Below are 17403 nucleotides of genomic sequence, written 5' to 3'. Positions count from 1 at the left end.
TCTATGGTGCCTGATTGAGAAAAAGAAGGCAACATTTCACTTAGTCCCTTTCTTTCCAAATTCAGATTGGCAGGCTGTTGGAGGAGGTCCCTAAGAAACCTTGACTGCCGGTTGACCTGTGAGCTGTACCCAGACAATGAGAGGCCCCTCACCCCCACCCCCATCCTTGGAATGTATATCCTGCCCACTCTTCCCACATTCAGAAGTATTTTTAAGGATGCAGACTTGAAAAAGCAATGTGTTGTTGAGACCATCTAGATGGTGACATGACTGAACCCGGGTAAGTCCTTCATAGACACTGTTAAGATTCTGGCAGGCAAGTGAAAAGATCTATTTGTCTTGCAGCCACCAAAGATAAACCTCCTATTTAAGTTCCCTAGCTCATTAAAACCTGTCACCTACCAATCTGGAGTGCCCTATCTCTCTCTTTGGTCTCCCTTCCTCTCCATTTATGGGGGCCCAGATTTCACCTGGGAAGTTCCCAAGGTTTTAAATCAACAATTGGCAAGCCAGCCAAAATACAAAGAAATGGGTCTTGGGAAAGAGATATCTGCAGGCATATCCCAAGTTGGCCATCAACATCCATGTGGCGAGGAGCAGGCTGTATGCTAGATGCTTGTGGACCGCTGCGTGAGTAGGGGGCTACCCTGAAAATGCCAGCCAGTCTAATGAACTTGTTTCAGGCATTGTGTCAAAGGGAAATGAATGGTTGCCACAGTGGGCATTTTGGTGGCCAGAGATACCCAACTAAAGGCTGAAACTTGAGTTAGAAAGCTGGAGAGCTGAGGTGAGAGGGGACAGGCGGATACCCAACACTCTGCTAGCTTCAAAGCCGGCAGATGCATGGGAGAACAGGAAAGAAACTGGAGACCTTCCTGTATCATTTTGCAAAGCTAGCAGGGTACAAGCTGCCTTGAATTAAGGTCCAAGTACTATGACAAGGCCTGAATGGGACACTAAGAGATGGAATCCCTGGGGAAGGGAAGAGAGCACAGAAGGGGATGTTGTGATTGACAGTGAAACGGACAAAACATCCCCTGCCATCCAACCACTAACACAAAGGAAAGCTAAAGCCCAGTGACAACAACCTCAGCCTGTAGCCAGCCTCCAATTCAGAAAAAGTTCATGATGAGAGAATATACTCTTGCAAAGTTTGCTGATATAGCTGTTAAGCTCCAGAAAAAAGCCAGGAAAATTATTCAGGCATGGTTGGCATGGCTATTGGATATGGGGGTGGGGGTTGATGGCATTCCTCCGACTGGGCAGGAAGCAGAGAAAATGGGCAATATCACCACACACCCTGCCCTCTGGTAGCAACTTCATGGCATTCACTCAGGGGGTTCAAGGTACTCACCCTTTTGGATTATTCTAGCCTGCAGGGGGGCTTGTCTCCACGTAGGGGACCTCCCTGAACACATGGTACTCTGAAAATCTATAGAGAAAGTAGAGTAATTCTTAGAAAGTCAAGAATGAGAAAGGCCATCTATAACCCTGGCTTTGAAGGCATTATTCCAGCCACATTTACTTTATTGATACTCCAGTCTGCCCCTAGCACCTACTATGGGATGCTGATATCCATGCTGAGCCCAGCCTTGTCAGTGGAACAAGACATTTAAGATTTTGGACAACCCATTGCTGATCTGGGAGAAACTGACAATTTCCAGGAATGAGTATAGGCTGTGGAAAAGACCCAAGACAAAGAGAGGGAGCTTGAATAATCAAAAGGCTATCCCAATTCCAGACCCTGTAAAGGGTCTGGTCAACTCTTAAAAAATGTTAATGCCTCAATTTATATTCTAATATTTCACACCCATGTGTATGCATGTATATTTATGAGTATACATATATAGGTAGATTATGTATATATAAAATATATATATATATTCAAAAATATATGTATATATATACATATATTGTATATATGTATGTATTACATCTATATATATATGTAATATATATATATAGTTCATGTGTATATACAGATTAAATAGGTAGATAAACCCTGTTCATTCTAATTCTCTTCACGTGTCAATCCTGTCTCACTGAATCCTAAATTTTATATTATTAAGACCCTCATTAACCAACAAAATTCAAACCAGGCTATGACTTCTGGTCACTTAATCTCTGCCTGCATAAAACATTACTAATAACTATATAAGGTTCATTGTTTGGATATAAAGGAATATTGAAAAATCTAGTCTTCTAATTGTTAATAAGAATCCTCCAGCAATATTTCTCAGCACATAAAAAGAAACCTATTTCAGTTGTTTTGCAAGAGCTCTAATTTCACAATTTTTGATAAATGCAAAAGGAAATAATTCTTCACTATTTACACTTCACACCCACTAATGTTAATGAAAATGCCAAATTTGTCTTTAGCATTGCCGGAGCCCTCAAAGTAGCTAGCTGAAAATATGTGTAGGTGATGACATAGTAAATTAATCTCTTGGTAGTAATTCCACAGCTGAATAATAAATTTGCACTAGCACATTCTAATTATACTAACTAGTTTCCTTATCATCCCCCATGGCAATACAAACCTAGTTCAAGTTCATGGGGGTCAAGTGATGAACTAGTTAACCTTTTCAGGCTCTGTACTTTAGTTACTGGTTTTTTCCATGCAACACTTTATTGAGATGCCAGTTATATAATGCGTTTGTTTTTGAATCACATGTAATTGACCCATCTCCATAATAGAAGCATTTGGAATTACACAGTTCAGAATTTCTAGTATTCATTTCAGACCTGTTACTCCTTGTTAAAGATCCCTCTAGCTCCAATGTGTTAGTTACTAAAATGACTATTTTCTCAAGGGATAATTACGACCTCTTGGATACTGACAAGTACATTAATGGAATTATGTTATGTACATGTAAGCAAAACTTTAATATTTCATTAATTGAGATCCAAATGTTCTTAACTCAAAATAATTTTAAGTTAATAAACACATTTATTTTACATAAAAGCCAATGCCTTCTTTTGTCCTGGGGATTATCTAATACATACAAAATTTATTTGGGCTAAATATTAGAAATATTTTTATTATGACCAATCAGTAAGCTGAACACAATGTAAACATGATGACATAGCCCATTCTCTTGAGTTCTAAAAAATTAGTCAAATATATGTATTCTATGTTTATGATGAATGTTCTTCCCTTTCCATCTCCCTCTCACCCCACCCCCACCCTCCCTCTGCTATTCTTATAGGGACTGTGCAGATAAGAGAACTTCTTATGAAAGGATCATGGAATAGATATTCAAGTAGTGGTGCTTCAATTCCACAATCCCTTTCATTGGGTAAGAATCTCCAAGTGCTAGTTTCAGAATGTCATAGAATTTTAGAATTGGAGGTGACCTTAAATGCCAGTTAGTTCAACCCCTTTTTTGGTTCTTGCATTTCATATTCAATGGTCCATGATACAGAATCTCTACCTACAAAGAGTTCATTTCTGGAGAGTCTTCACTTTTAATCTTATTCTCAAACTTTAAAAATTCCCAAGTTTTCCAACCATTTGGCCTTCTAAGATAAATTTTAAATAAAAGGCAAGAAGACAGGCAGGTAGTGTAAGTCATTTTAAGTGCTGAAGAAGCCAACAACCCAGAAATGTCAATGAAAGCAGGAAAAACAAACAAGAAAAGATCTCTCTCTCTACCAAAGGATCAATAAGGGACTGCCTAGAGAAAACAGTAAATTTTTAGGGGCGCCTGGGTCACCCGACTTTGGCTCAATTCATGAGTTTTAGCTCACGTTGGGCTCTGTGCTGACAGCTCGGAGCCTGGAACCTATTTCGGATTCTGTATCGCCATCTCTCTCTGCCACTCCCCACTCTCTGCCACTTGTGCTCTGTTTCTCTTTCTCTCTCTCAAAAATAAATAAACTTAAAAAAAAAAAAAGAAAAGCATTAAACTTTAGAAAATAACCACCATATTGCAACCAAACCTCACAGAGAATGACCACACACACCCTTTGCCAGGAAAGGCTAGGTAAGATGACTTTCACGCTCTCCTGGCTATAATAAGGTACCCCCTGATTTGGGTGATGCTCAAGAGGGTAGTTAGAGTGGAGAGAGAACTTTCATTCCTGCATGGCGGTGACCAGCACTCCCCATATTGGCAGTGGTGGCCACATACGTTTACGGGTGTAGAAGAGAGCTTGAATTCACACTCATACCCAGCAAGAATGAGGAACTTCAGCTGTACCCCAGGCTGTCCGTGGATTCTGAATAGAGAATATGAATTTCCACCCTCATATGCTAGCAATTAGACTACACCTCACTTTGTCTACGGGCACATTGTCAGAAGAGGCTTACCACATCATAAGATTTAAATAAGATTTATAGCCTCATTACAAAATGCTCAAGATCTTTAGAATACAGCTGAAAACCCCTCATCATACCAAGAACCAAAAAAAATATCAAAATGAATGAGAAAAGACAACTAACAGGCACCAACACAGAGATGACCCAGATGGCAGAATTATCTGACAAGGATTTTAAAGCAGCCACATAAAAATGTTCAAATTGCCATAACATACTGTTTAGGTGGAAAAATAGAAAGTATTGGTGGGGCACCTGGGTGGCTCAGTTGGTTGAGTGTCCGACTTCAGCGCAGGTCATGATCTCACTGTTCATGAGTTCAAGCCCCGCGTTGGGCTCTGTGCTGACAGCTCAGGGCCTGGAGCCTGCTTCGGGTTCTGTGTCTCCCTCTGTCTCTGCTCCTCCCCTGTTCACACTCTGTCTCTCTCTCAAAAATAAATAAAGAATAAATTTTTTTTTTAAAAAAGAAAGTATTGGTAAATATATAGGAGGTATAAAATAGAATTAAACAAAATTTTAAAATTAAAACTAATCATTAATGTTTTTAATTCAGTAATAGGTACAATAGCAGAATGGAGAGGACAGAGGAAAGAATCCATGAACTTGGGGATTGGGGGAAAAATTACCTAAATTGAAAAACGGGTGGAAAATAGACTGAAAAAGTCAAATAGAGCTTTGCGGTCCTATGAGACTATAACAAAAGACACTATAACAAAACATAATATTTATGCCATTGGAGACCTAGAAAGATAGGAGAAAGAGGTCAGGCCTGGGAAAGTAATTTAAAAATGCCCTAAAATACCCAAATTTGGTAAAAAATATAAAACCTACAGATTCAAGAAGCTAAACAAAACAACAAACTAAATAAACCCAAATTAATCCATGCCAAGACATAGTATACTCAAATTTGTGACAACTACAGACCAAGAAAAAAATTAAAAACAGTCCAACAACACCTTAACTGTAGTGGAAAAACTATTGAAATAAGAGTTCATTTCTCATCAGAAACCATAGAAGCCAAAGGAAATAGAAAAAACATCTTTCAAGCACTGAAAGAAAAGAACTATCAATTCTAGATTCTATGTCCAGTGAAATATTTTTTAAAAATGAAGAAGATGACATTCTCAAATGAAGGAAAACTGAGAAAATTTGTCACCTACAGACATAGTCTAAAAGAAGAGCTAAATGAAGTTTTTGAGACATAAAGGGAAGGAAGGAAGGAAACGTGGAACATCAGAAAAGAAGCTAGAACAATGGCAAAAGTAAAATTGTGACTATATACAATGAACTTTTCTCCATTTGAGTTTTCTGAATTGTGTTTGACAGTTAAAGCAAGACAGTTAACATTGTCTTAAGAATTACTAATTGAGGGGGGCGCCTGGGTGGCGCAGTCGGTTAAGCGTCCGACTTCAGCCAGGTCACGATCTCGCGGTCCGTGAGTTCGAGCCCCACGTCGGGCTCTGGGCTGATGGCTCAGAGCCTGGAGCCTGTTTCCGATTCTGTGTCTCCCTCTCTCTCTGCCCCTCCCCTGTTCATGCTCTGTCTCTCTCTGTCCCAAAAAAAATAAATAAACGTTGAAAAAAAAATTTAAAAAAAAAAATTCAAATTTAGGAAACAGCTTAACTTGAAAAACCTAAAATGTTGAAGTAAGAGGACTCTGACACCAGTAAAGTATGACATTTTACTTCAGTTGAGTCATAAATATTTAGAAAAGGAGTAAAGAACTAAACTTTAGCTATGGACAGTGTGGAGAAAATTTAGGGTTCAGAGGATGCTGAAAAATGGCAAGTGGCTGAGCTGAGCAGGACTGAAAAAGATACATAGGCTATACACCTGGCTCTGCAACTATTAACAGTAACCTGAGATTCAGTTTCCTGAACTCTGAAAGAGCTGTGCCCACCAATTTCAAAGATCCCTTCAAATTCTATGATTCTTAGTTTCATCCCCCCACAGAACTCAAAATGTCACATAGTAAAATAAGCTCCCGATTTTGTGAGTGTATAGGTACACAGTGGGGCTGGGAAGGTGAGGTCCAGTTAAAACCTACAAAAGTTTACTAATAAACTACTGATGAATTACAATAGCAAGTGAAACTGACTCCCTCTCTCTGTAAAGTCTCCATCCTAGTATCAGATCACCAATCAAGATTTAGTCTCTAGCTGCTGTGTGTTGGACAGAGTTGGCTTTTACTGGCTCTCAAGAGCCAACACTTAAATGTTGAGGAATCTTGAAAGGTAATGGTTAAACCAGTGGTAGCACGATATTGGCTATAGTGGGAGTATTTACATTACAGAAATGGACAAACAATATAAAACAGATCATTTTATCCATAGAGCAGCTTACCAGCCCACCACAAAACAGCAATTCTCATTCCATAGGTTTCAGATTTATTCATAGTCTAGCCCCTGCATATGTTTCTGGCTTCATCTTTTACCATCAACATCTCTCCACTCGCCCACGTTAAACCCTCTAAAGGTAATACTTAAAATGTGCCAGGCTGCAAGCATGCTATGCTCTCTCTCACCTCTATGCTTTTCTACATATTGTTCCTTCTGCCTAGAACACCCTCTACCATCACCAACACCACCATCCCCTTACATCCAGCACCATCACTAGGCCCCTTGTATTTACCTTCAATTCTACTCTTGCCTAGAAAACTCTTTCTTACGTTTATATACCATCTCCTCCAGGAATCTTTTTCTGCCTCAGCTGACTGAATTGGGTACCCTCTGCATCCTCTCATAGTACTTAACATTATCTTTTCATAACATATATTACATTGTGTTGAGATTCCTTGTTTACTTTTCTGTGTCTCTAACTTAAGAATAAAACCCTTGAAAATAGAGAGCTTCTGATTTAGCATTGCCTCCTCAGCTTCTACAGTGGAGGGCACATAATGATTGTTGAAAAATTGCTGTTGAAGAAAGCCTTTATTAACAAATTCCAGACCAGTATTTGCTTCTCAGCTTCATTATCTTCCAGAGAAAACACATTTCCAATTATATGAATAGGATATATTACAAAATAGGATTTGCTTTATGGAAAATCATTTCTATTTTTTGAGGGGGGAGGGGCAGAGAGAGAAAGAGAGAGAGAGAATCCCAGGCAGGCTCTGCACGGTCAGCAGCATGGAGCCTGATGTAAGACTCAATCTCATGAATCATGAGATCATGATCTGAGTCAAAATCAAGAGTCTGCCACTTAATCAACTGAGCCATCCAGGCACCTCTATGGAAAAATCATTTTAAATTCAACTTCATTAGCATAAATATATTTCATAAAGAGAAGAAAGGCTGTCTAACTACATATGCTTTCATACATATACATGGATATATATACTTAGTGCCTACTTCTAGACAAACTTCTGTCTACTCATCTTCAAATAATTTTTTTAACAATGCTCATCGTCATTAATGTTATGACTATTGGTGCTTTAGTTAATTTGCATTTTCATGGCACCAAACACCATAGTGCTGAGAGTAGTATCTCTAAGTACATTCTAATTGCTTCTTATCTACCTATCAAGATATTTGTTTAACTGATCATCACTGCTCTCCCTGGGCACATACATAATGTTTCAGGGGGGAAAAATTGTAACAGCATTTTCCTAGAGGAAATTAAGAGTATAGTGTAAAATCTCTCAGTCTGATTTAGCTCTTACTATACCAAAGCTCTATTATTCCAAGAAACAAACAAGAATTCAATTTTTAAATTTCCCCCCTGCTAGAGAACATTCTTAATGTTCTGTTTCCAGTAGATACACTCACAAAGGCACTAGAATAAAATTTGTTTTGTGTAAGGTGGATCCTTTTTGTTTGCTTTTGTTTTGTTTCATTACCAATTCTCTTTTTTTTTACTTTCATTTTTGTGGAGACCTTAAAATACTCCTTTTTTTTTAATCTTCCATGAGAGCATTTTTCCCCAGGAGATTTCTTGATTTTGTGTCATGGTTAATTGGAAGGGGATATCCTCAAAGTCACTAAGACTGCGCTCAGCTTTAATAATCACAAAGTACCTCTGAAATATAAAGAGCTCTTACCATGATCAGTTGCTCTCACCTTCATGGTTTGCTTCATGCTGGCATTGTTTGCAATGCAAAAGTCAAAATGTCATTTAAAACAGCACCTCTAGTTAATGAATTGTGACTCATGGATGGAAATTAACAATAACAATCTAATAATCATGCACCAATAAAATTGCCATGGAGTTTTGCTATCATAAAGGACATGGGAATGGTTTCTCCAGTCAGTTGTAATGGATTGGGATTAATGCATCTTAAGATAAGAATCTTGAATATAATTGAGCACTTTAATACGTTAACCTTAATAGATGTTTATTATAACTGCATTAATTGCTAACTACTTGATCTAGCCAGTACCCTACCAGGCTCTTTACCAATGGCTCCTTTTGAAATCTCAAAATACCATACGTAGAATAGATCATCATTTTTACATATTTTAGAACTACTCTTAACCAAGGTCACAAAATTAACCAGTAGCAAAATCAGGTTTTAAACTAGTCTTCCAACTACAAAGCCTATGCTTTTCCTATTATCCTATAGTTCCTAATAAGAAATATGTTATCACTTAGTGAATAGTAAAATAATAGTAAAAAGAGGTTGACTTTTTTTTAACTCACCACACACTGGAGAAAAAGAAAAAGTTGTCAGATGGGATAATAAAGCAAAACCCAAGAACATGCTGGCTAGAAGAACCATTCCTTAGATTCAAAAACTACAGATGGGTTGAAAGTTAATGTATAGAAAACACATATATAGTATGCAACAGTAACCGTAAGAGTGGAGTGACATATTAACATAAAATTGATTTGAAAATAAGAAATATTATGAGATGAAGAAGGAAATTTTATAATAATAAAATCATCAACATATCAGTAATACATGACAATCATAAGATTACACATAAAAACAGATTGTCTAAATATATGAAGCAAAATCTGACAAAGTTAAAAGGAAAAAGAGATAACTGAACCATAGTGGAATATGTCAACAACCTACTCTCAATAATTGAAGGAACATCTACATAGAAATTCAACCAATATATAGAATATATGAATAACAATATCTACCAATTTGACCAAACTTATAATGTTAAAGCAGACCATTCAATGACTGTGAAATACACATTTTTTTTTCAAATGTATATGAAATATTATTTAGGAAAGTTCATCTGATGGGCCATTAAACAAGTCTCAATAGATGTAAAAAACTGAATTTATGTAATATATATTTTATGTCCATAATAGATTTAAATTAGGTATCAAAAACAGAAAGAAACAAAATAAAGCTGACAATATTTGTAAATTAAACAATGCACTTCTAAATAATGCATGGCATAAAAGTATCAAAGATGAAATCTTAAAATATTTTGAATTGAATGAAAACAAAAGCACAACATATCAAAACCTTTGGGATGCACCTAAAGCAGTATTTAGAGGGATATCTATAGCTGCAAACACCAACACCTAATTAGAAAAAAATCTCAAGATAAACTTCTACCATAACAACTGGAAAAAGAAAACTAAACTCAAAGCAGGCAGGAAGAAAATCATAAAGATTAAATCAGGAACAAATGAACTAGAAAATGAAAACCAATAAAGAAATATCAATGAATTCCAAAGTTGGTCCCTTGAATATATCAACTAAATTGGCCAACCCTTACCTAGAGTAATCTAGAAAATAAGGAAGAAAATGCACATTGCCAAAAACAAAGAATGAAAAGGGAACATTACTAGCATTCCTACCTAAATTAAAAGCATTCTAATAAGATATTATGAACAATTTTATGCCAAGAAATTAAACAACTTAGATGAAATAGATAAATTCCTAGAAAGACACAAATCACAAAAAACATTATCAAGAAAGAGTTGAAAATATGAATAAACCTATAGTAAGTAATGAAGTTGAATTAGTAATGAAAAATATTCCCAAAATAAAATTTCAGTCTTAAAGGCTTTATAGGTGAATTCTAGAAAATATTTACTTATTTTTACTTTTTTAGGTTTATTTATTTTGAGAGAGAGAGCAAGCACACCAGCAGGGGAGTGGCAGAAAGAGAGAGAGAGAGAGAGAGAGAGAGAGAGAGAGAATTCCAAGCAGGCTCTATGCTGTCACTTACCATGACATCTTACTGAATGTGAGATCATGATCTGAACCCAAATTTACAGTCCAACGCTTAACCAGATGAGCCACCCAGGTGTCCCTCTTTCAAATATATAAATACAAAATAATACCAATCCTTTACAAACCCTTTCAAAACAGAGCAGAGAATACTTCCCCAATCATCCTATAAGGCTAGAAGTACTCTGATACCTAAAGCAAATAAAGACATCATAAAAAAAGAAAACTACAGGGGTGCCTGGGTGGCTCAGTCGGCTGAGCACCCAACTCTTGGTTAGGCTTGGTTAGACTCATGATCATGCTCAGATCATAATCTCACAGTTCGTGGAATCGAGGCCCACATCAGGCTCCACACTGACAGTGTGGAGTCTGCTTAGGATTCTCTCTTTCCCTCTCTCTTTCTCTCTCTCTGCCCCTCCCCTGCTCAAACTTTCTCTCTCTCTCAAAATAAATAAATAAACTTATAAAAAGAAAACAACAGACTGATATTGTTCATGAATATAGATGCAAAAATATTCACAAAAATATAAAGTATTAATTTTTTTAATTAACAAAATATTAGCAAACTGAATTGAACAATATAGTAAAAGATTATGCAACATGACCAAGCTGATTTGACCCTCAGAATGTAAGGTTGATTTAACATCCAAAAAAAATCAATTAACATAAATACCATATTAATAAACAAAGGACTAAGAACCATATTTGTGGTTTGTGTGTTTATGTGGGTCATCCCGATTGATGATCCAATTCATGATTTTTTCCCTTATAATTTTTTTTATTGCAGTATAGTTGACACACAAGTTTACATTAGTTTCAGGTGGACAACATGGTGATTCCATAGCTTTATATATTATGCTCTGCTCACAATAAATGTAACTACCATCTGTCACTACAAAATACTGTTACAATACTATTGACCATATTCCCTATGGTGTACCTTTCATGCCTATGACTTGTTCATTCCATGACTGGAAGATTGCACCTGCCACTCCCCATTTTGCTCTTCCTCCTCCCCTCTGATAATCATCAGTTTGTTCTCCATATTTATGGATCTGTTCCTGATTTTTTTGTTTGCTTCTTCATTTGCTTTTTTTAGATTCCACATACAAGTGAAATCAAATGGTATATATGTCTTTCTCTGTCTAACTTATTTCACTTAGCATTACATTTCTAGGTCCATCCATGTTGTAGCATGGCAAGATCTCTTTCATATGGCTAAGTAATATTCTGTCACACACACACACACCCACACACACCACATCTTCTTTATCCAATACCAATTCATGATTGTAAAAACTCATCATATAAGGAATAGAAATTAACTTTAACTGATAAGAGATATCTGTGAAAAAAAATCTATAGCTGATGTCATACTTGACGGAGAAATACTGAATGCTTTTCCCCGAAGAAAAGGAACAAGGCAAAAATGTCTGCTGTCACCAGATGTATTCAAATTGTTCTGGAGATTCTAAGGAGTGCAATGAGAGGGGAAGGCAAAGGTAAGGAGGAGTGGGAGAAGGAAGGGGAAAGGAGAGGGAAAAAGGGAGGAGATAGAGGAGGAGGAAAAGAAGGGGGAGGGGGCGAATGAGGAAGAACTGGAGGAGGAGGGAAGCACATATGCAAATACCCTAGAGAAAAAAAGATTCCCAAAGAACTAAAAATGATTTGGTACAGATGGGGTACACAATATAATAGAGCAAGTATACTGGAAATAAACTTATTCTAGAAGAAAGTCAGACATCAGACATTGTTAATGACTTTGAAATTCTTGAACAGTACATACTCATTTCATTGATTAACTAGTTATCCATTTTCAATTTCCTAGGACATCTGTTAAATTCATTGCATGTATTGAGAACTTTCCACCTTGCATACTTTTAAATGTTACAAAGGTCTATTGGAGAAAAAAGTACAATTATAAATTCAAAGATATTAACATATAATAGCTTTCTTCTAGTCAGGTATTAATTCAGATTAAAATCAAGATGTGATAAATTTCCTGCCTGTTAGTAGCCAAATATAGTTTCTGAATATAGTTCCTTTTATCTGGGCCTTTTAAACCACTTTATAAATAACTGCTTAATCCAGTTGAGAGGCCAGGCAGAGAAGATAGAGAACAGTAAGCTACTCAAAGTTACTTTACAGACAGAAGCATTATCTCTTGGTGAGAGACCAGTAAAGAGCAACCCAGCAAGAGCTATACCTGTGGGGAGCTGCCCCAACAGAAAAATACTGGAGAAGGGAAAAGGCAAATTTCCCTTTCATCAAAAGAGTAACATAAGCAAAGATATACTCCAAATACATAGATTTTTGTGGCTGGGGAGTTGAGTGTTACAGGAATGGAATTGGAAATAAGGCTCAAAGTATACCGTATAGGTGTTTGGACTCTAGGCTGAGGGATTTAAGTTCTATGTTTCATGTAAATAGGTACACACTAAAATTGTCTGAAGGAAGTTAATAAATTTCATCGAGTTTGAAATACCATTGATTTAAGACACCCGATTATCAGGTCTCAGCTTCCCAATTGTGGGATACTAGCAGAATAACAGAGATATTAATTAGCAGAGATATTAAAATGTGAAAAAATATTGAGTTTAGAATTGATGAAAGTTATCAACAGCAGAAGCCTGAAGACTTTAGATATCTAAAGAAAAACAAAAAACTTGATAAAATCTGTCTCCCGTGTTTTATACATCTTTCTTTCAATAAACCAAGGGATTCTGTGTCCGAAGAAATGAAAATACTGCTAATGTAAATGAAAATATTTGTGACAATATTTACTAGTATTTGTAGCTCAAAAGGTTAAATCATGAGTTTAATGAAGCCACAGACTTTAGAATTATCCTAAGTAGACCAGTTAATCACTAAGAAAATCAGTTCTGCTGAAGGTCACAGCCAATACTCCTTACTAGATATCTATTTTGCAAATGCACACTATTCACAAAAACAACAGGCCAAGCAGAATCACAAAATTATAGGAGGGAAGAGTTGGGAGAGATGACAGGAGTTATAAAGTCAAATCCCCCCAGTACAAGTATTCCCTCAACAACCCTTTTCACAGCCTGCCATTCAGCCTTGACCTCCACATTCTTTCCTGCTAAACTGTAACGCCCCATCAAGACAGATACTCTGTCTTCTTCACCATTGTAGCATGATGAATCATTTATTGACGTCAATAAATATGTCTGAACAGGGGTGCCTGGGTGGCTCAGTTGGTTAAGCATCTGACTTTGCCTCAGGTCATGATCTCACGGTTTGTGAGTTCAACTAACAGTTCAGAGCCTGAAGCCTCCATCGGATTGTGTGTCTCCCTCTCTCTCTGCCCCTCCCCCACTCAAACTCTGTCTCTCTCTCTCTTTCTCTCTCTCTCAAAAATAAACATTAAATTTTTTTTCTTTTAAATAAATATGTCTGAACGAGTAAGTGCTCTTGTGGGGGAATTGTACAACCCATGCAGTACCCATCTTTGTGGAAGAGCTCAACTCAAAAGAGAAGTCTGTTGAAACTGCATGAAAAGCCACCTCTGGTGCCTTTTGGTAAAGTCTGTCCCCTCTTCCTTATGTAAGACTTGCAAATACAGGCAATTTCGTCTCCAAACCACACTTTGCCATTTCATTCCACAATTTGCCACATATCATTGTTTCCAAGACTTTCTACTGTCCCCTATGTGAGCTACATTTTGTCACTTATTTTTCTAGAACCTGGGGCACCCAGAATGAAATATAATTCTTTCCCATTGTTGCCTACCTGATCCAAAGTACAGAATTTTCTGTGACTAAATCTATGCAAATCCTCCAATCCTTAGGAAAATCATATCAAATAGCAAGATGATTCTGAGAAGGTATCTTTCAGAGAACATAAGTAGGTAAAACCATGAGCACTCCCCTAGAAGCTTAATTCATTTATTAAGGACACTTGTAGGAGGGGCTGGAATGCAAAGAAAGAGCGATGCACTATATTCCCCCTTGCAACTAGAGCCACACTAAAAGATTTCTGGGAGTTTTCTTTTCTGAATGGAAGCTAAATAAGCATTCATTAAACCTGGGAGGTTCTGAGTCTTCTAATCTGCATAGTGAATTGGATATGCCGTAGCCTGAATATGAATGGAGATGAGGTAATTCAGTAACATGAAATGGGAAATGCAGTTTAATTACCCTGGAGAATTTTTTTTGCAAATAAATTGCTTCTACTTTTATGACAATACTGGATCACGAACCCATTCACCTTAATGTTGGGCAATGAGGACTATAAAGCAAGTCATAAAAATGCTTTGTTAGCAATGCTGTTTTTAGAAACTCCAATCTTACCAAAAAAATCTTTCTTGCTACTAAAATCATTTGTAATTCAAAAATCCTAGAAATGAAAGGATTCCCATGCATTTTAGAAGATCCTTCCTACCTCAATTAAGGAGCCAAAGAATTTGGAAACAGTAGTGGAAAGTATTTCTCAAGTTACTTTAAATCTATATAGAACATACACTTCTTAACTGGAAACATAAAATCTAATTTAATCAAGAAATGGCTGAAAATAGTCTGAAAAAAGATATTCTTTGAAGGTGAGAGTCTGGGACAATAGATCAATAATAGTCCAAAGGAAAAATATTGTCTATGGGATTATATTTCTGCTACTAAAAAAAATCTATATATAAAGACAGAGCACACCTGCATGCGAAAGGAGTTTTTATCCCTTAGAAAAACAGAAAGTAAATTTTAAAAATAGTGAATGCAAATTAAGGGAAATAATACCTATTTTTTTTACCCATTAGACTAACACAAAGTTTAAAAGCAGTAACATTTATAACTAGTGAGTATAAGTCCTCAGACTTGGTTCATTTGAGTAGGAGTTGCTACATACTGGGAGGAATGATCTCAAAGTGTGAATCAAAATTTGAAATATGCAGGGTGCCTGGGTGGCTCAGTTGGTGATTTTGATTTCTGCTCAGGTCATGAGATCAAGCCCGGTGTTGAGCTCCACGATGAGCATGGAGCCTGATTAAGAGTCTCCCTCTCCCCCTCTTTCACATCCCACATGCTCCTGCTCTCTCTCTCTCTCTCTCTCTCTCTCCCTCCTAAAAAAAAATTAAATATTCATACTTCTTCAATAATGTTCCCTTTGGGGACTCTGTCCTGTTGCAATTACAAACACATGTATCTAAGATAAATGGATAAAGGTGTTTGTTGCGGCATTATTTGTCCTACTAAAAAAAAAAAAAACAGAAATAATCTAAATGTCTATAATGATGGCTAATGAAAAAATTACTTATTAAAAAAAGTAGGAATTAGATGCTGATGTTAACATTAGAAGGATTTCCTTGAATTAATCATAAAATTTACAGAGTAATATACAGAATATAGCCTCTTTTCTGTGAAACCAAATAGTGTCAACAATAATAAACCCATGTGTGTGTATTGGCATGTTTGTATAAGCACAGGGCATTTAATATGGATTACTTCAGGGTAGCGGCAGTACTAAATGGTGATTTAAAAGTGGGCTTTAGATCTCCATAATCTACATTAGTTCCCTTAAAAGCCACTGCACATGAACATAAAAACTAAAAAGTGTGCTTGCTATTTGAATACAGCTACAAGAAAGATATCCATTCCTTTCTTACCCTCCCACCATGAAATCACCACACCTAAACATTGCCACATGGAAATTCTAAAGTCATCATAACTTCAGAGAAATGAAATGGCAAAGAGATGGCTTTCTCATATACATCTTTTTTTTTAGCTTTTTGTTTTCACCTGTTTGTATTCCCACCAACAATGCAAAAGAGATCCTCTTTCTCCACATCCTCGCCAACATCTGTTGTTGCCTGATTTGTTAACGTTAACCATTCTGACAGGTGTGAGGTGGTATCTCATCATGGTTTTGATTTGTATTTCCCTGATGATGAGTGATGTTGAGCCTTTTTTCATGTGTCGGTTGGCCATCTGGATGTCTTCATACATCTTTTTTTAAAGCCATGTAATATTTTAGCAAATTAAAATGAAAGTCTTAAAAAAAAAGTTGTGGTGGAGCTATTTAAGAATTTATACTAGGCTGTGTGTGAGTGTGTGTGTGTGCCCATGGGCATGTCATGGGGGGTGAGAAGTGGGTTTAAGGAAGGAAATTAGATGTAATTAGTGAAAAGCATAGAAATTTTAGTTTTCTTTTCACTGTCTTGTTTAACTCATGTTCTTTTACTGCCTAATTGTCCTTTTTGTCTCAGAACTGTACCCAGACCCTAGACATTGTTAGTCTTAGGACCAGAAAGGGTCAGGGTGCCTCTTCAAATCATTCCATAGCAAATACTTTCTCACCCTCTTTTCAAAGTTTACCCTCTAGTATTTCCTTCCAAGTTCACATACCATATTTTTCATACAAAGACCCTGCCGCTAATCCAGTGGCAAACAGGACATTTGTTAGAATTCGTTTTCCAGGAGTTATGATGAGCTTGCACCAGCTAATTGGTCTTTCACTCCCATGACTGGTTCGCCTTATAACCAGAAGTGCCCATCATGGAACAAAGTTTTCTCTGTGCTTGTTATCTAAGAAAATTTAGATAAATTAAGCTTCAACTATCACAGGCAGAAAAACAAGGAGGCTTATGCAGACATTAACTTATGCATAATACTTCTATTATATTCATATGTACCGTCATCTGTGTGAATGTGACTGTATCCCTATAAGTCTAAGTTTCAGGAAGGCAGCCACTATGTCTTTTTATCTCATTACTTTCCAGTGTCTAGCAGAGTGCTTTATGTAATAAGTATCAATAAATATTCTCTGGATGAATACAAATACAAACAACTAAACATTTAATGAATGTCTACTCCACGAACAGTTACTTGCCTCTTGTGTAAAACAAGAATAATAGTATTGCTCTGCATAACAGTCTCAGTCACTAAAAGTGAAAATCAGGTAAAGTAACTGAAATTAAAATAATTTGTGTACTACAAAG

The sequence above is a fragment of the Prionailurus viverrinus genome, chromosome F2 (genome assembly GCF_022837055.1).
Source record: "Prionailurus viverrinus isolate Anna chromosome F2, UM_Priviv_1.0, whole genome shotgun sequence".
NCBI lineage: Eukaryota > Metazoa > Chordata > Mammalia > Carnivora > Felidae > Prionailurus > Prionailurus viverrinus.
The sequence above is the reverse complement of the archived record's forward strand: the minus strand, read 5'-3'. Positions refer to the sequence as shown.